The 20,266-nt window shown below is 37.1% G+C and overlaps 2 long non-coding RNA genes across 4 annotated transcripts in view; one reads left to right on the plus strand and one right to left on the minus strand.

Annotated features, from left to right (window-relative positions):
- LOC147839837 (uncharacterized) overlaps positions 1–20,266 on the minus strand; it is a 60,865-nt gene that overhangs the window by 21,420 nt on the left and 19,179 nt on the right. The window lies entirely within an intron of this gene.
- LOC147832959 (uncharacterized) overlaps positions 1–20,266 on the plus strand; it is a 155,967-nt gene that overhangs the window by 10,857 nt on the left and 124,844 nt on the right. The gene's annotated exons all lie outside the window — the stretch shown is intronic.

Here is a 20,266-nt window from a genome sequence, read left to right on the forward strand (position 1 = left end):
TACTGGGCTGCGGCTGGAAAGGCATCTGCTGCTTAAAACATATGCTGGAATTGTTAGCGGTTTATTCCACTGTGGCGACCCCTGATGAATAAAGAGACTAAGCTGTAAGAAAATGAATGAATGAACGAACATTGGTCGTAGTGTACGTATGTGTGTGCATGCATTTATGTAAAAGTGTGTGTATGGGTGTTTCCCAGTACTGGGTTGCGGCTGGAAGGGCATCCGCTGTGTAAAACATATGTTGGAATAGTTGGCGGTTCATTCCACTGTGGTGACCCCTGATAAATAAAGAGACTAAGCTGTAAGAAAATGAATGAATGAATGAAAATTGGCCGTAGTGTATGAGTGTGTTTGTGAATGACTGTATGGGTGTTTCCCAGTACTGGGTTGCGGCTGGAAGGGCATCCGCTGCGTTAAACATATGTTGGAATAGTTGGTGGTTCATTCCACTGTGTTGACCCCTGATAAATAAAGAGACTAAGCTGTAAGAAAATGAATGAATAAATGAATGAATGAATGAATGAAAATTGTCCGTAGTGTATGAGTGTGCGTGTGAATGAGTGTGTATGGGTGTTTCCCAGTACTGGGCTGCGGCTGGAAAGGCATCCGCTGCTTAAAACATATGCTGGAATAGTTGGCGGTTTATTCCACTGTGGCGACCCCTGATGAATAAAGAGACTAAGCTGTAAGAAAATGAATGAATGAATGAACATTGGTCGTAGTGTACGTATGTGTGTGCGTGCATGTGTGAGAATAAGTGTGTTTCCCAGGTTCGGGTTGCAGCTGGAAGGGCATCTGCTGAAAGTTAACACTTTTAATATAGGAATTCTTCGGCTATGCAGAGACCATTATTAATCAGAAATCTAGTGTGCATAGTTTTACATTAGGAAATGCAGTCTTGCATTTACAAACAGTCGGCAAATACCAAAGAACAGATGTAAGACATTGATCAAATGTAGTTTTCAGACACGCTCATGTAAGTCATATTCAACTCGTTTAGTTTTGCCTTCATTCGTTTTTGATTTCCGTCTTCAACACAAGATTTATTTACAACACATTTTTTAAACACAATAGTTTAACTTCTAACTCATTTCTAATATCTACTGTTTTATCTTCCCCATAGTGAGTCAGTGCTGAACATTTCACTAGTTATTTTGCAAGACAGTTGTGTTCAGACAGTCCCTTTAAGTATTTTATAGTCTTTTATTCAGATTATTCAGTGTCATTTAAAGACTTAATCAGGTAACTACAAAAGTAAAAAATAATTAGTCAAGTTATTTTGTAACTTATTTGTTGTGTACATCAAAAATATACAGTAAATATTTCTTAAGGAGGCTAGTAATACTGACCTTATTTTTATTTACATTTTTATTTATGAAAAATAAAGTAGGTAGTGCTGTCGCCTCACAGCAAGAAGGTTGCTGGTTTGAATCCGGGTCGACTCAGTTGGCATTTCTGTGTGGAGTTTGCATGTTCTCCCTGCATTCGCGTGGGTTTCCTCCGGCTGCTCCGGTTTCCCCCACAGTCCAAAGACATGCGGTACAGGTGAATTGGGTTGGCTAAATTGTCCATGAGTGTGTGAATGAATAAGTGTGTGATGTTTCCCAGAGATTGGTTGCGACTGGAATCCGCTGCGTACAAACGTGCTGGATAAGTTGGTGGTTCATTCCGCTGTGGCGACCCAGGATTAATAAAGGGACTAAGGCGACAAGAAAATGAATGAATGAATTTATGAAATAAACAATAAGAAATTGGACTTATGACTCTAGAATAATTATTTTTTTAGGAAACACTGTGAAAATTTCCAGAAACATTATTGTAAATAAATGGGAGGGCAAAATAAATTGACTTCAGCTGTAGGCCTGTTAAAGTTTACAGGTGCAGCAATGTGCCTTGATGTACTTGAATGCTAGAAATGTGTTCTCCTACACCAGTACAACGTTACTTGTCAAATAAATGAGCAAGGAAGATTATTTTGAGTTTAAGGGTGCTTTTACACCTGTGAATCGATTCAGTTGTTCCGAAACAGAGATTACAAATGTTACATTGTTGCTCTTTGCTCTTGGTGCGGTTCGCTTTCACATTGCAAAGTTTCTAATCAGACCAAAAGAGCTAAAACAAGTCACGTGTGGGTAAACTCTCCTTACATTGGTCAGAGTGTCAGGGTTTATTTTGCAGAGTCCTGCTCAGCTGTCAGGAGAGGTGGTGGTTTGGTGGTGATTGACAGGGTGCGCGCACGCGACGTGTCTGAGGAGAGATGCGGTGGGGAGGGGTGAGAAGGGGGCGCGACGATGCCTATTTGAGGACTGGGAGGGAGACGCGAGATTACCGGGAGATCATCACTCGTTTGCGGGCATCCGGAGACTCGCGAAACTTCCCGTCATACTCATAATTCTCTCTTCATATAGCCATAAGCCTATTATATATTCATAAAACACTGTGATATAACCGCGCTCGGACCGTATCGCTTTCTCACTGCAATCGAACCGCTCCAGGGTTCGTTTCAATCGAGCCGAGACCACCTCATTCAAGCGATCTCGGAGCAATTACTTTGGCGCGGAACAGAGCGCGATTGCCCTGTTCACATATGCCAAACAAACCGCGCTAACTGGGCAAACGAGACACGTTCAGAAACAAAAGTGTAGGTGTGAAAGCACCCTAAGTTATTTAATTATCTTGTTTATGAAGACTTCAGAGTGATGCATGAAAACAAATTACTTTGAAAAATATTTTAAGTATTTTGTGATATAAATGTTAAAATGTGCTCCCAAAAGTACCCCCCCCCCCCCACACACACACACAGGTTAATAGTAAGCTGAGGTAATTTCATAACGCAAATCTTAAATTTAACCAACAAATGATCAAAGGAAATATATTAATGTCATTCAAATATATAAAGAATGAATTGATGTTTACTTTAAAAGTGAATTATATTGTTCTATTAAATTATTTTTTTAAAGATTTTGTCAAATAAAAGAGTCATCCACCATAATGTTGTGGCTAAAAAGTATCGGTTCAGGCACCGTTTTAGCACCGGTATCATTTTAAAAGTATCAATTTATCACCGTTATCGAAAAAAAACCAAACGATACCCAACCCTACAGTCAACAAAACACCATAATTAGGATCAAAGCCTGAAAAGGTCAGTTTCAGAGAGATAGAAAACTTTTTCTGTGTGGTATTTTGAGCTGGAACTTCCATACACACACTCTAAAGACAACACAGACTTCATTTACATATAGTGAAAAGGGGTATAATAGCTCCCCTTTAATGTACTGATTGTATTCATTATAATACTGATTTGTGACGATGAGTTTGGATGTTTTGTGTGTTGAGGTTTGGTTGCGAGTGGCTTGAGGTTGGGGTTTGGGTGGATACTGGCTTTTGCCGTTTAACTGTTTGGTTCCCCATGCAGTCAGCAGTGGTGTTTTGACTGTCTTTCTGTTGTGACGTATTACAAATGATCGTCCAAGCGAAAACAGACATTATCCAGTCTAAATGGATGCCTCTTAAAGGGACAGTTTACACACAAAAAAATAATTCTGTCTTCAATTACTCACCCTTTACTTATTTCAGACATTTATGAGTGTCCTTTTTCTGTTGAAGATACTTTGGAAAATGTTGGAAAGCCATTGACTTCCAATAGTGTTTGCTCTTCTACTGAAGTGAATGGTTACAGGTTTTTAGCATTCTTCAAAATATCTTCTTTTGTGTTCTGAAGAAACAAACTCAAGTCTGGAACAACTTGGGTGAGTCAGTAGTGAGTACATGTTCATTTTTGGGAGAACTGCGCCTTTAATGTAAAACAAAAAGCCCCAAGAAGCTGTGTTTGGCACTGAACTTTTAACAGCGAATGAGTTTCAGGCGTGATGTGCAGCAGAGTGTTTGTATTCGTTGTAAACCACAACCTCGCAGGGGATGTTGCTATAATAAAATGTGGTTATTTCATATATCTAGCACCCGAGTTTCACATACTGAGGTCTCTTTGGTTCAGCACTGCTTGCAGAAGGGTTTGCTGCTCTGCATATCTTGTTTTGTAAAGTGATGTTATTTTTATTTTAGAAGTGGGATGCATTGAAAAATAATAATCTCAATCTCAAACAGAATATGAAGACATTTTAGGATTTGATCATGTAATTTTTACTAGATGTCATATTGGACATAGAAGATTAACCCATAGTTTTTTGCTCAAAGGTGACCTATACTGCACAGTTCATCTTACAGTGAAGCACATTTTACTGGACTGTCCTGCTTTTAATAATTCCTGAAGCTTTCTTTATGCAATTACCTCATTTAAGATCATTTTTAGCAAATTGTCACCATGAAAAGGTTTTAGAGCTTTTATCACACTGCTAAAAATGCTTTTCTTACTTGCATTATAGTCTTGTTTCTTGTCCAAATATCTACAAATTATTAAAGGGCCACGAGACCCCCCTGTGTCAGCAGGCTGTTTTCACACCTCTAGTTTGGAAAAAGTCAGAAAAGTGGGTGTGTCTAGCTCTGTTTAGGTGGGAGGGAAAGAGGGAAGGTGCATAAAATTTGCATAAAAATGGGAGTTTCCGTTTGGGCACGTGCTGATTTTCATAGGGGCAAAACAAACACACAGACGCAAGGGAGAAAGACTGACTGTGTTTACATGGACATCAGTCATCAATTTATTTGACAAATTATTAAATGGTGGACTTTTACTGCAGTTTGGCTCTTTCATTGAGGAATTTCATTCATGCCCCTCGTGACAAACGAGATATTTGATTCGAGGAATTGCTGGAAGCGTGTGTTTTTAATGGAATGTCTGATACCATTTCCCAGTGATGGGTGTATGCGGCTGGAAAGGCATACGCTGCGTAAAACCTGCTGGATAAGTTGGTGGTTCATTCTGCTGTGGCAATTCCGAATTAATGAAAGAACTAAGCCAAAAATAAAATGAATGAGTGTTTGATACCGCACAGCGAATGAGAGATTTTTCTATAACTTAGATGCCCTCGGCAGGTAGCGTCAGAAAGCCGTGTGTGTGTGTTATTCATGTCACAAAATGCAGCGAAAGTCCTACACGACGGTAACAGTTTGATTGCGGTGTGTACATGTTTACACTCGGAGAGCAGCATTTACAGCGGATCTTTCAGTCCGTAATATTGTAGTGATATTAACGTACGGTAAACTTTAGTAACTTAGAAATCATTTGACTAAGATCTCACTGAGAGAGTACTGCTGATGATATGAACTAACTTTGCCTCTGAATAAACGAACAATGTAATAAATACATAAATAAATACATCAGAGCAAAGATTAAATGAATGGAATAAACAGAGCTGTACATTATTAATAGCATTCAGGGGCAGAAATTAAATAAGCAAATGTAAAATAACACTAGAGTTAGAGAGTAAGAGTATAAGTCTAGAGTAAGAGTATCATATTAATAATTCTATCAAATTAGCCATATTAAAGTTACAAATCATACAGTTTCTTGTGCCTTATTAAATCTTGAAGCTTTTCTGAATTTCTCAAGCAGTCACAATCCTTAAAGCACATGCAAATAATCCGTTTTTACTCCCTTGCAACTCTTGCTCAACCATAAACTTAACCTAACATTGCAGATCCCATATTGCGAATGTGCACATTGCGATATCGATGCTAAAATTGTATATTGCGCAACACTAATATACGTGCATAAACATAACATTAATCAATGTTTTCAATTTACACAGACCATATTTAGCTCCACGACAGCCTGATGTATAAATGAATGTTTTAATTTCACTTTATTCAAACTTGGAATGAACTAAATTGGACATAATGTATGAGTGTGTGTGTGTGTGTGTGTGTGTGTGTGTGTGTGTGTGTGTGTGTGTGAATGAGGATGTATGGGTGTTTCCCAGTGCTGGAAGGGCATCCCCTGCGTAAAACAAATGCTGGAATAGTTGGCGGTTCATTCCACTTTGGTGAAGCCTAATAAAAAGGGACCAAGCTGAAGAAAATGAATGGATTAAATGAATGTATTTATTAAATATTCATAAAATATTAAAAAATATATAATAAATATAATAATAAAAAATTATTTAAAAAATATGCGTAACAAAATCAAATATTTCACATGTAAATAAACATATATAAACATTTTCTCTAACATGTATACTTGCATGTTTGCATATATATGCAGTATATGAAAAAATCTACAGAGTACATGCATATATATATATATATATATATATATATATATATATATATATATATATATATATATATATATATGTATATATTATGAATGAACAATGAAGGTGTATCATCATATCATTGCAATACAATCTGTATCTGTGTGATCAGAATATTTTCTTGAATAACAGCTTGTTCAATACTCCTTACAAAGGGACAAAAACTAATATATGTGCATAAAACACAGTTTTAATTAATAAAAAACAAAGTTTTAATTTTACATCGACCCTATTCAGCTTTAAGACTGCCTGATGTATGAATTAATCTTTTAATTTCACTTCATTAAATCTTGGGACTTTAAATAGTGTATGTGAATAATATAAACCTTTAATTTGCATATGAATAACCAATAATCATAATGAATTATTTAATAGCACTAAGTAAAATAGATAGAAATGATCATGTAAATTAGCTTGTTGTGTAAGTTTTGTGGTGCATGTCCTCAATTGTTTTGCATTCAGAGTGAACAAACGCATATCTTTCTGCTGCCCCCCTTTAGACTTCTTGTAACCCAAAAACAGTCTAGAAACGCTCCACACCCCTTCCTTCCTTCCTCTATATATATTTTTTGCTTGTGTGTAAGCTGCGAGTAACTGATAGGAGGTGTTTAGTTTTCCTGTTGCGAAAGCTGCGCTGATGATGATATTTGTTTGTGGATTTCTCATTGTGGCCTCCACCTATACTATATGCAGTTATTACTGATGACATAAGCATGATTACTGAAATGTTTTCGCCTCATTTTTGTTGGAACTGGAAAAAACAAAATAAGTATGTGGTAAACCTGTCTGAACGAGTCTGCTGAATGGAATAAATGCCTGCTGAAGGGTCTGTGTTGTACTGTCAACCGAGGAGACTGCAATACAAAAACTGCTATTCTTATGTAGAGTTTTGTCTTGTTTCTAGTCCAAATATCTAACAATTCCTAAATCAATTAGCATTTTTTAGACAAGCAAAAATATATCGTCTTGTTTTAAGAAATAATGAGTTAAATTAGGAGAGTTTATCTTTAAAACAAGCTAAATAATCGGCCAATGGGGTAAGCTAAATAATCTTTTGACATATTTATTAGCAAACTCGCTAAGTTTTGACTTATTATTTCTTAAAACAAGACAATATGTTTAACGTATCTAGAAAAGGCTTCTTGATTAAGGAATTTTTAGATATTTGGGCTGGGGCTGAACGATAATGGGAAATAATGGACATTACTATCACTGTATTGACATTGTAAATATTTAAATTTTCAGTGATGTACATTAAGATGTGAAATATATTTCACCAGAAGGATTGAAAAACTTTTTTGTGAAGAATTCATTATTTCAAAATGTTTGGGGTGATTTCATAGTAGTGTAGTTACAATACTGGATTTCAATACAGATCGGTATTGAAATTTTAAAAGCACCCAATTCCCACTTACATTTGAGCGCGTTATTAAAAAGCTCTGATTTGCCGTTGTGTTCAGGTGCTCAACAGAAATGATTGTAATTGGCCGGGAAGGTCATCAGTTGCACTTTTTAAAAGTTGAAATATATCTTATATATATCTTATATATATATATATATATATATATATATATATATATATATATATATATATATATATATATATAGTTGAAGTCAGAATTATTAGCCCCCCTTTCACTAGTTTCACGTTTAACAGAGCAAGAAAATTTTCACAGTATGTCTGATAATATTTTTCCCTCTGGTGAAAGTCTTATTTGTTTTATGTCGGCTAGAGTAAAAGCAGTTTTTAATTTTTTTAACATCATTTTAAGGTCAATATTAAAAGCCCCTTAAGCTATATTTTGTTCTCGATAATCTACAGAACAAACCATAGCTATACAATAACTTGCCTAATTACCCTAACCTGCCTAATTACCCTAGTTAAGCCTTTAAATGTCATTTTAAGCTGTATAGAAGTGTCTTGAAGAATATCTTGTCTAATATTATTTACTGTCATCATGACAAAGATAAAATACATTAGTTATTAGAAACGATTTATTAAAACTATTATGTCTTGAAGTATATGTTATAAGTCACTCTTTATGAGATGATTCACTCGTCTCCGTTTATGCAATATAATACGAGAAGCTTTTGGAGAGGCGTTTCTTTTCTTACTTTTTTTTTTTACTTCTCAACAATAGTGTGTGAAAACCTGTCACGACATTTCACTATGAGTGTTTCTTCTCATAGTTGTGTGGTTGTTATTTCCATCTGCTGGTGCTTCTGTTCTGTCTATAGTCTTCCACAATTAGAATGAGCTTTATTTGACAAGTGTGTGCAAAACACATAAGGCAAGTTTTTTTCAGGAGCTGAGGGTACATGCATACTTGCATATTGTACACACATACATACAGTTGAAGTCAGAATTATTACCCCCTCTGAATTATTAGCCCCCCTGTTTATTTTTACCCCAATTTCTGTTTAACAGAGAGAATATTTTTTAAACTCATTTCTAATCATAATAGATTTAATAACTCATCTCTAATAACTGATTTATTTTATCTTTGCCATGATGGCAGTAAATAATATTAGACTAGATATTATTTGAGACACTTCTGTACAGCTTAAAGTGACATTTAAAGGCTTAACTAGGGTAATTAGGGTAAAGTTGGGGTAATTAGGCAAGTCATTGTATAACAGTGGTTTTTTGTTTTGTAGACAAAGCAAACATTGCTTAAGGGGGCTAATAATATTGACCTTAAAATGGTGTTTAAAAATTTAAAAACTGCTTTTATTCCAGCTGAAATAAAACAAATAAGACTTTCTCAAAAAAAAAAAAAATATTATCAGACATACTGTGAAAATTTCCTGAATCTATTGAACATCATTTGGGAAATATTTAATAGAAGGACATTTAAATAAGTGGACAATAAAGCAAACGATACACATTCTAAAGCTATGCTATCTAGATAAGAAAGATGCTGGATACTAGATCTAGATAATATCTATAGCAGGGGTCACCAAACATGTTCCTGGAGGGCTGGTGTCCTACATATCTTAGCTCCAACCCTAATCAAACACACCTGAACAAGCTAATCAAGGTCTTACTTGAGCTGCGTCCCAAATGGCACACTATGCACTCATGCACTATGTACTTATGCACTTACACACTCAACAGGATAGTATATGTATGTAGTGTCGTCCCAAACGGCACACTAATGTTTTTTTTACTAAGCGGAAATTCAACCCGTTTCCCTGACGACCTTTGACGGTCGCCAAATCATTGAAGTAAACGACCGAATTATCAGATAATATCTGCCGTAAGTATTGCCGCAATCACCATCGGGAGGCTCTATAATCACTCTCGTAGATGAATTTTGCTTTCATCATCCAAAATAAATAAAGTTATTCAACATGTGCGTCCGATAGCTCCGCCTCTTCCGCTACGTAAGCAAACCTGCGGTCGTTGAGTGCGTGAAGTGTCCATCATTACACACTTCATTTTAGCCGCTGAATGAGTGCATCATCCGGGAAATTAAAGTGCACTTATTATTTTCAGAGTTTTCAGTGTGAACGCACTACTTACACTATTTATACTACAAAATGGCGTAGAATAGTGCATAAGTATGCGATTTGGGACGCAGCTTTGATTTTAACACATCCAAAAAGGTTTGTTGAAGCAAGTTGGAGCTAAACCCTGCAGAGACACCGCCCCCCCGGACTGAGATGGGTGACCCCTGATTTATAGGATATCTAGATGATTTATGTTCTGCGTTGTTGACTATTCAACTGTACAAATAAGAAATTAAAATATCCATAGGGCGTCACGGTGGCGCAGTGTGTAGCACAGTCGCCTCACAGCATAAAGGTCGCTGGTTTGATCCCCTGCTGGGTCAGTTGGCATTTCTGTGTGGAGTTTGCATGTTCTCCCTGCGTTCACGTGGGTTTCCTCCGGGTGTCCCCCCCAGTCCAAAGACATGTGGTACTAAATTGTCTGTAGTGTACAGTATGTATGTGAATCGGTGTGTATGGGTGTTTCCCAGTGATGGGTTGCAGCTGGAAGGGCATCCGCTTTGTAAAACATATGCTGGATGTGTTGGCGGTTGGCGGACCCCAGATTAATCTAAGCAGCTTAGCATAGAAGTTCTAGTAAACCATGTCAGTCGAGTTTTGAGAGTTGAAGATGAAGTGTGAACAGGGTGCGAGTGGTTTTAATGGAACTTACTCACTTCTTCTTTACCTTCAAGTGGTTTCAGACCGGTTTCTTTCTTCTGTTGAAGATATTTAGAAGAAACTGAAAACCTGTAACTATTGACTTCTATAGTAAACAAGTAGTATGGAAGTCAATGTTGACCGGTTTCAACTGTTTATCTTCTTATAACCTGTAACCATTGACTTCTATAGTAGGAAGAACAAGTATTATGGAAGTTAATGGTTACAGGTTTACAACATTTTTCAAAATATCTTCAACAGAATATTTGTGTTCAGCTGAATGAATGAAACCCGTGAAGGTTTGAAACTAGTGAAGCGTGAGTAAACGATGAGGCAGTTGTCATTTTTTGGTGAACTGTGCCTTTAACGGTGTCCTGATTATAAAGTTCAGCCACACACACACACACACACACATCTGTTATCTGAACTCTGCTCTGTTCAAGCTGACAGGAAGTTGTGTTGTGAGCGGAGGAGCAGGTTGTTTGTGAGAACATGTTGCTTTATATTGTTCTCTCTCTCTCTGTGTGTGTGTGTGTGTGTGTGTGTGTGTGTGTGTGTGTGTGTGTGTGTGTGTGTGTGTGTGTGTGTGTGCGCGTGCGTGTGTGTGTGTGTGTGTGTGTGTGTGTGTCTGTGCGATTAGGTGTGTGTGTGTGTGTGTGTGTGTGTGTGTGTGTCTGTGCGATTAGGTGTGTGTGTGTGTGTGTGTGTGTGTGTGTTTTAATGCTGCTGCAGAGACATCCTGTAAAATCAAATGTTTTTTATCTTGATGTTGGTGACTTTTTCTTAAAAGATCACAAAGGTACAACTGGTGTCCTCCGGGTCAATTTTTTTTACCCAACCGCAGTAAAACCATTTTTAAACACAAAATCTAGTTACACACAAACACACACACACACACGCACACACACACCTCAAAGCACAGACACAAGCACACAAACACACGCATGCACGCACACACACACGCACCTTTACATACCCATACACACATGCAAACACATAAACACACCTAAACACACAGACACACACAAACACATACCCATACACACCTATACATACCCATGCCCACAAATGCAAACACATAAACACACAGATACACAAACACCTACGCACACACACACACACACACACACATGCACGTAAACACATAAACACACCTAAACACACACAAACACATACAAATAATAATTCTGTGTGGAGTTTGCATGTTCTCCCTTTGTTCGCGTGGGTTTCCTCCGGGTTCTCCGGTTTCCCCCACAGTCCAAAGACATGCGGTACAGGTGAATTGGGGATGCTAAATTGTCCGTAGTGTATGAGTGTGTGTGTGTGTGTGTGTGTGTGTGTGTTTGTGTGTGTGGATGTTTCCTAATGATGAGTTGCGGCTGACTTATTTCACTTATTTAATTTATTTATTCTGTCTTGTGTTTTTGTGTTTCTGTGTTTTGTGTGTTATGGCAGTCATTACGTAAGCATTTTCCTGCGGGATCAATAAAGTTTTCGAAGTCTAAGGGCATTCGCAGCGTAAAAACGGCAACTAAAAACGGATAAGTTGGCGGTTCATTCCGCTGTGGCGACCCCGGATTAATAAAGGGACTAAGCCGACAAGAAAATGAATGACTGAATTTGTATATTCCATTGTATTTTTGTGCACTGTCATTAAAAAAAGGAGATACGATATAAATATAAATGTAACCATTAACTTCCATATAGGAAAACAAATACAATGGAAGTCAATGGTTACAGGTTTCCAACGTTGTCCAAATATCTTCTTTTGTGTTCAATCGAAAGAAAGAAAGTCAAACCAAATTAAAACTCGTCAATAGTGAGTAGGGCCAAATTTTTGGAGCATAATGACTGAAAGAGGAGCCGCCAGATCGCTTCAGATTTACAGAGTGAAGTTTTCAAAATCCAGCGCTAGAAGAGCAAAGCAAACAGTACCATACACAGAAGATTTGTTAAAACATGCATTTACTGGGTGTTAAATGATGGCACAATAATCAGACCACAGTAAATCATAGTAAATTGCCAAAAGATGTGCTTCCCTTAAAGTGACCTTTTATTTCATTAACATTAAACTATCAGAAAGTGCCGTCTGTTGAAGAACAGTCTGGACTTTCAGTACAACTAAACACTGCTTTTTCACACGTTATTTCAGTGGTACATTTTTTTACAGAAGTGGCATCACTTCCTCTTCACAGTTTGCCCTCAAATATTCATATATACGCTCTTCTACTGTAACTGTGATTAAAATAGTTAAAGTAATGACTCAGGAAATGACAGAAATAAATGCAGGGCGCATGAGGACAAGCAAAGGAGCGCAGAAAGCTGAGTGCTTACTCGCTAAAAAAACTGCTTTGCATTCATTTATTCACTTTCTTTTCGGCTTAGTCCCTTTATTAATCAAGGGTCGTCACAGCAGAATGAACCGCCAACTTATTCAGCATATTCACCCATACACATTCATTCACACACATAAACTACCTACAATTTACCCTACCCAATTCCCCTATAGCGCTTGTGTTTGGACATGTGGGGGAAACCGGAGCACCCGGAGGAAACCCACGGGAACTCGGAGAAAACATGCAAACTCCACACTGAAATGCCAACTGACCCAGCCGAGGCCTTCTTGCTGTGAGGAATATGTGCTACCCACTGTGCCACCGTGCTGCCCAAACTGCTTTGCATGAGTCCTGTTATATGTTATGTATTAGGAGAGTGTGCATTCTTTCCTAACTAGATTAAACATTATCTTTACACACGATGAACTTAAGAAATCATTCATTCATTTTCCTTCAGCTTAGTTCCTTTATTTATCAGAGGTCGCCACAGTGGAATGAACCACCAACTATTCCGGCATGTGTTTTACACAGCGGATGACCTTCCAGCCGCAAACCAGTACTGGGATACACTCACATTCATACTGCATGCAGAAGCGCGAGCGTCACTGAAGCAGCAGTGCCTTGACAGTTTTGGCACTGGGTCTATTTTTGCCGCGTAATTAAAGGGACAGTGCATTGATATAGACCAAAACACATTGAATGACAGTAAAAAGTAACAATTTTACCCAATAAATTCATCAATAATATCCACTGATTTTTATAAAGTCAATCAAATGAACTTTTAAAATGGTAACAAGTCTTTATTTAGGCCCGAACTACTGAACCAAATTTAAAATAATTTTAGTTTTAAACTAGTGGGGTTTTGAAATCAATGAAATAATCGTGATAACCGTGAAACCGTGATTATTTCTTACACTATAATCGTAAAACCAAAATTTATAGTCGTTGCATGCCTACTTGAAAAAAAAAAAAATAATACACAGTTGAAGTCAGAATTATTAGCCCCCCTGAATTATTAGCCCCCTGTTTATTTTTTCCCCAATGTCTGTTTAATGGAGAGCAGATTTTTTTCAACACATTTCTAATCATAATAGTTTAATAATTCATCTCTAATAACTGATTTATTTTATCTTTGCCATGATGACAGTAAATAATATTAGACTAGATATTCTATAAGACACTTCTATACAGCTTAAAGTGACACTTAAAGGCTTCACTAGGGTAATTTGGTTAACTAGGCAGGTTAGGGTAATTAGGCAAGTTATTGCATAACAGTGGTTTATTCTGGAGACTATTGAAAGCAAAAATATTCTAAAGGGGCTAATAATATTGACCTTAAAATGGTGTTTTAAAAATTAAAAACTGCTTTTATTCCAGCCGAAATAAAACAAATAAGACTTTCTCCAGAGGAAAAAATATTATCAGACATACTGTGAAAATTTCCTGAATCTGTCAAACATCATTTGGGAAATATTAAAAAATGTAAAAAAAAAAAAAACAAATCAAAGGGGGGCTAATAATGTATACACACACACACACACACACACACACACACACACACACACACACACACACACACACACACACACACACACACACACACACACACACACACACACACACTTCAAGCTGTTTTGATCTGTTTTTAATCACTTTATTATTTGTTTTTTGTTTTCTTATATTTTTTTATATTCTTGTTTATGTAAAGCACTTTGAATTGCCACTGTGTATGAAATATGCTATAGAAATAAACTTGCCTTGCCATATATATATGTATTTATATTTATATATATATATATATTAAAAAATATTGACTTATTGTTAAATATATGCCTGTTACTGTAAAAATAACTATTTTTAAAATTATTTTATTGTTAGCTATATGTAATGTTAAGGTTAATTTAAGGTTAATTTATGAGACGGCAGACCGCTGCTCCTGCAGGAAGACAGATGCTATCTTGTAGGAAACTGCAGTTTGTTTGTGCAGTGGAAAAGATGTGAGATGTTTGTCTGTGATTTAAGATCTGCTGCCCTCGTGTGGTTGAAAAAGAAAAATGCAAAATGTGTGTGTTTTTGCGTGTGTGTGTGTGTGTGTGTGTGAGTGTGTGTGTGTACAGTCAAGGCCAATATTAGTCATTTCTTAAAGTTCCATTATTCATATTCATACCATTATTCAAAGCTGGCCGACACCGTATCCAATGACCAACAAAACAGTTCAATAAAATAAATTAAATAAATTAAATTAAAAAATTATAATTAAAAATAATTTTAAAAACTAAATCAAAAATGATTTAGCTTTTTTTTTTTTGCTAGGTGATACAATTCAAAACAGACGAACAGACAATCAGGGTAAGAAAACTAAAGCAATTACACAATTCCTCATGATAGTAACAGGTCATTAGAGAAAATAGTGTTTAACCCTGTATATGGCAGACATTTCATTCCTAAAGGATCTTAAATTTGACTTGATAAGACCTACAGGAACTCTGGATTACGTTTCCAGCCATCTTCAAAATACCTTAATTTGTTTTATCAGAAAGAAACTGATAGAAACAAATAGTAAGTACTGATCAAGTGTTTGTTTGTTTGTTTGTTTGTTTGTTTGTATACTTTATTGTCCCTCAAGGGGAAATTTTCTGTAGACTCACACAGCACTTCAGCAGGTTCTGACACAATAACAATTTAAAAATAAGCCAACATGCAAAAGAATTACACACACTATCATTTAGTGTTCAATAGTCGGATTGACACTGGAATAAAAGAGTTCTTCAGCCTGTTCCGTTTCCAGCGGAAAGTTCTGTATCTTCTTCCAGAAGGTAAAAGATTGTAAAATGGGAAGAGTATATGCGATGGGTTACTTAAAATTGTTTTCGCTCTATTCAGAGTGCATTGCTCGTAGAGTGTTTGTATACTAGTAAAAGTTTCAGATCCTATTAGTTTATAGCAGTTCTGATAATATTAAACAGATTTACAGAAAGATTGCCATACCATGTAGATAGACCACACCTGATAACACTTTCAAATACAGCTTGATAAAATAAGTACATGATTTTCTTATCAACACCGTAAAACCATAACCTTGGTAGAAAATACAGTCTTTAGTGAAGCTTTTCACAGATCCAGTTTACGTGATTGTCCCATGTTAGAGACCGGTCTATGTGAATTCCCAAATACTCGTATGACTGTACCTGAGTGATTTCTTGATTATAACACTGGTAAATGCTCGACAACACACTCGGGATCAAAGATTATTTTCTTTATTTATTTATTTTTTGTATTTACTTTTAAAAAGTTTTCATCACAGCACTCAACAAACTAATCAGTTTCAGAAAAATAGACAGAAACAGGATCTTGTTTGTTCAGGAGACTTAAAATTAGCGTATCGTCTGAATATTTCAACATAAGATTCTGTGAGTGCCTGCTCGAGCACTCATTAGTATATAGAGTAAATAAAAGAGATGAGCTGACACAGCCCTGAGGATCACCAGCACTATTATATTTGACTTGAGGCAAACTATTATTTACTTTGCCTGCCTGAGTTCGATTTGTTAAAAAAGATTGATACCATTCAATGATTGTAGAGTTTACTCTTGAGTTCTGAGTTCACTCTCTGCTGGCCTACTCACACCTGCAGCGGTTCCACAATGGATGTCAAGCAGGGCTCAACAATAAGGACTGCCCGATGGCCCGGGGCCAGCGTGTTAGATGCTCGGGACAGTAGACAGGATTGTTACTGGCCCGATTGGGCCACTGATGCCCTGTCACTAAAGTTTAATTTACCTGTGACTACTTGTCCATGTTTTGTGCAGTTTGACGTCAGTTTGGCAGGCAAGCCATCTTTTGTTTTGCAATAAAATGCCTGCACATTTTGCTGCTTTTATTTGCAAAACACTTTGAATCATGTTTAATGTACATTTATTAACCTTTTTTAAAATATTTTTAAAATATTAAATATGATTTTTTTTTAATTTGTGGCTGAGAAATAGCTATTAACATTTTTTTGGTAAGGACAGTGAAAATATTGGCAGGGCAAGTAAAAGTCTTAACCACTGGTCCGATTGGGCCAGTAGAAAATATCCTTAGCGTTGAACCCTGTCAAGTGTTCTCCAGCACCCAGACTGCAGTTCTGCACAAGACGTTTGGCCAGAGGAGAAATGGTCGTGCACCACTGAATCTGGTTTCTCTCGGGGTTTTTTCTCCTTCACTTTGGTCAATTGGTGAAGTTTGTTCCTCCACTGTCGCCACTGGCTTGCTTGGTTTGGGACTTGTAGAGCTGCGCATCGATGGATTACGCCTGTTTCACACCGCAAGCGTCAGCGGCGCGTGAGCAGAGCGTGAGCAGCGCGTTTGTCGAGCAGTAGCAGCACGCAGGCGTTTGCCTTTCACACCAGCTGCGTCTGCAGCGCGCAGCTCTTCGGCAGCTGCTGCAGAGATCAACCTATCTCTGTCTATTCTATCTAGTTACCCATGTCTCTCTATATACAAATACACTTTTTAAACTTTTCATCTGCACCAAGGCCCCTCCTATGCTGTTTCGTTAACCTGCAAATATTTATTTTACAAATTTTATAGATCAAATAGTACTGTATGCTTCTAAAGCTAACTTATATGAGAAGTGTCTACAGTCAGAAGACAATCACCTGTGATATCATGTCATTTGTTTTTTGATTATCAGGTTGCTGTAGACCTAGTTATAATCATATTTATACAAAATAGTTATAATGATATTTATACATGATCAAACTAGTGTTAATTTCTCCGCTTCAGTGATGTCCAGCGGCAGAATAACAGCTCGTTAATTCATGCTCGTGCAGATGATGAGACGGACAAAAGTAATTAATGCATGCCATTCTTTTACTTATTTTCGTGTTGTCAGATTCAGAGTGCAATTTGTGCAAACAGTTCCCGGTAGGAATAACTCGAGTGAACATAAAACAAAGCCGATTAAAACTTTCTTCCTCTGCTCCGCTGCACAGAACACAGCGAGCTCACATCATCCAGCATGCGTGTCGAACTACACTACCAACAATACACTTCGCTATGGACTACAATTCCCGTAAATATTCTATTTCCCCTCTCCTACAACACTAGTGTGCAACTGATACTAAAATTGTTTTACATTTGGTTTTGTAGTTCGGACCTAAATAAATGTTTGTTGCCGTTTTAAATCGTTTTAAGTGAATTTGAATGACTATATATAAACCATTTGACATTATTAACGCATTTATTGGATAAAATTGCTACTTTTTACTGTCATTCAATGTGTTTTAGTCGTTGTCAATGCACTGTCACTTTAATTGAGCGTGAGCAGCGCGTCAAAAATAGACCCAGCGCCGAAACTATCGCTGCACAGCTGCTTCGGCGACGCTCACGCCTCGCACTGACGCGCTGCTGCTGCGTGCGGTATGAAAGCTCTAATCTGTTAACATGGACGCCGAAAACACACGCGCTGCTCACGCTCTGCTCACGCGCCGCTGACGCTTGCGGTGTGAAACAGGCGTTAGTGTTTGGACTTACACACTGAACTGAACTTCAACTCTAAAAACGGGACTTACTCTGGTTTCAGTTTACCAGAACTTCAATGTTAAGCTGCTTTGACTCAATCTACATTGTAGAAGCTACAGAAATAAAGAATCGATGAGAATAAATGTACATTTTTTAAACACAAGGTGGCAGTATCTACAAACCATCTCTATAGCTTGAGTTGCCCTTAAAGCCCTTTCCCTAAACTCTTGTAGCTCAAAAACATCCACCGGAGACTATTTGCATGTGGAGTCCTTGTGAAAGCGGTTATCAGACTCGAGCTCGGAACGTAAACGGTCAAGTTTACTGAGCTTGCAGCATAACATGAGTGATTAGGGTATCACATAACAAACACCCCCACTCTTTTTCCCAGCCTTCTCGGTTGCATGTTTGTGTCTGGTAAATCCGCTCCGAAGACCTACCGCCCTGCAATAGACTTGCAAATCACTGCTCCCTTCTGCCGCTCCATTAGCATACAGATGTGCTTAAGAAAAGGAGAGCGGCCTCACAATGGAGCCCTGATGTGAGAAATGCCCTTGCATTTCATTTACTGCCCGGCCTCGTCCCAATAAAAGCCAGCGAGACCTTTGGCTATTGTCCATGACCGCGTGTGACAGTGGGATGTTTCTTAGTCTTGCATGCACAAATGCAGGAACAATGAGCGGAGCAACACACAAAAGCCTTCATCTGTTCGCTCGGCCTTTGTGTGTGTTTGCGGCTTGCATAATTAAAAGAGCTGTCAAGTATGCATTTTTCTTTTCTTTCAAGAAGGCAGATGGAAGGAGCAGCGCTCAACTGAACTTGTGTTAAATGCGAGCGGAGGGCCCTCACATGGAAAGGAGGTTTCTAATGACGTTTAAGATTGATGTTCATTAGCTGATGTGAAGAAATAAAAGCAAAGACTGAACGCTTGAAAAACAAAATGCTGCTTGTTCAAACTGAAATGAGCCCAAACGGCAGAACTGTTGAGTTTGTTTTGGGACAACTTCATTGTTTTATGTTTGGTTTACTTAAATTGGTTTGAATTAAGTAGTTAAGTTAATTCCTTTAAGTTTTTCCAACATAAAAAGCAAGGATTGTGAAAAAAACAACAAAGAAAAACAAAGCAAAGACTGATTTTGCTGCTGTTTGTTCAAACTACTTCTTTAAAATGAGCTGAAATGACACAATTCTTGAGTTTTTTTGGGGGGAACTTAATTTTTTATGTTTGATTTACTTCAATTGGTAATAAATAATGAGTCCCAACATAAAAAAACAAGGATTGTGAAAAAGGCAACAATGAAAAACAAAGCAAGGACTGAAAACTGGGGGGAAAAAAAAGATTTTTGTTGCTGTTTGTCTTTAAAAATAAGCTGAAACGACACAATTCTTGATTTTTTTTGGGATAACTTTCCAAAAACTTAATTGTTTTATGTTCAGTTTACTTCAGTTGGTAGAAAATAGTAAGTTAACTTAATTCCTTCATGTTTTTCCAACACAAGAAAGCTAGAATGTGGTGAAAACAATGATGAAAAACAAAGCAAGGACTGATTTTGTTGCTAGTTCAACCTACATCAAAATAAGCTGAAACGACACAATTCTTGTGATTAAAAATTTTTTTTTTAAAACAATTAAAACTTAATTGTTTTATGTTCCGTTTACTTAAATGGGTAAGAAATAGTAAGTTAACTTAATTTTTTCATGTTGTCCAAACACTAAAAAGCAAGAATATGACAAAAGCAACAATAAAAAATAATGCAAGGACTGACTCTGTTACTGTTTGCTTAAACTACAACTTTAAAATGAGCTGAAACGACCCAATTTCACATTTGTTTGGGCCAACTTAATTGTTTTCTGTGCACTTTTGCTCATTGTTTGCTTCAATTGGTAAGAAATAACTTAATTCCTTCATGTTTTCCAACACAAAAAGCAAGAATGTGGACAACAATGAAAAACAAAGCAAAGGACTGGTTTTGTTGCTGGTTCAGACTACTTATTTAAAATGAGCTGAACCGACACAATTCTTGAATTTTGTTGGGACAACTTAATTCTAGAAATCATAAGTTA

This window comes from Danio rerio, chromosome 18 (genome assembly GCF_052040795.2).
Source record: "Danio rerio strain M-AB ecotype USA chromosome 18, GRCz13ab, whole genome shotgun sequence".
NCBI classification, from domain to species: Eukaryota; Metazoa; Chordata; class Actinopteri; order Cypriniformes; family Danionidae; genus Danio; species Danio rerio.